We start from the raw sequence: 1,084 nt of genomic DNA on the forward strand, positions 1-1,084 counted from the left end.
GGTCCCTTACTATCTACCTAACAACTATAGTAGTTTAAATAATGATGTGGCACATATTACAAATCAGAACTGGGTGTCAAAGCCAAAAATGCACTGCATCCCACTTTTCCAGAGTGTTTTTTGGTGAACTTCAATAAGATCAAATCAATATAAATAAAAAAATTCATGATGTAGGCTAGGCATGGTGGCTCACACCTGTAATCCTAGCAGCCTGGGAGGCCGAGGTCAGCCTGAGCAAGAGTGAGACCTCATCTCTAAAAATAGCCAGCTGTTGTGGCAGGTGCCTGTAGTCAGCTACTTGAGGCAAGAGGATTGCTTGAGCCCAAGAGTTGGAGGTTGCTGTGAGCTATGATGCCACAAAGAGAGACTGTCTCAAAAAAAAATTCATGAGGTAACCATGAGGCTTTGAATTTCCACAGTGTAAAGATATTTGTGCTTAAGGTGGCTTCTCATGTAGACAGTGCAAGAGACCCTTGGAAACCTTGTGTTTTCTGACCATCCCCCACTTCTGCTCTTGGCTAACTCTCTTTATTAATGCAGTCCATTCTCAGGCAAAAGAATATCTGTACCTTTTGCAAGGTAGATTTAAGCTTTCTTAATTACAATTTCAATCAAAGAATGCCTCCCAGGCCTATATTAAGTAATTTCTTATGTTAAGTTTCCAGGGTAACAAAGTATTGTTGCAGAGAGAATGGCCTGTAACAATGGCAAAAATATTTTCTGCCTGCCCAGCTTTTTGGGAACTGAGACCTGCATCCCTGCTTCAGGACAGTCATCAGGAGTGGCAGGAAAATGTCTCTTGTTCTTTGTGCCACAGGAGAGAGCTCAAGGGAATCATCTAGGCTCAGGTTACAAGATGGTTTTAGCTAAAGACAGGATTAATCTGGATGGAGGTCATGATAGTATCTTATCCAAAAACAGGATGACTCCAGGGAGAGACCATGAGATTGACTTGGCCCAAGATGGGATTATTGGATTAGAACCTTTAAAAGCTCCACTCAGAAGCAGGAATGTGGATTTTGAGACCATTGTCTGCTATTTTCCTCCTTTGCTGACAAAGTAATAAACTTCTCTTTCCTTCTCC

This window comes from Otolemur garnettii, unplaced genomic scaffold (genome assembly GCF_000181295.1).
Source record: "Otolemur garnettii isolate 467f Iridium unplaced genomic scaffold, OtoGar3 scaffold00106, whole genome shotgun sequence".
Lineage (NCBI taxonomy): Eukaryota > Metazoa > Chordata > Mammalia > Primates > Galagidae > Otolemur > Otolemur garnettii.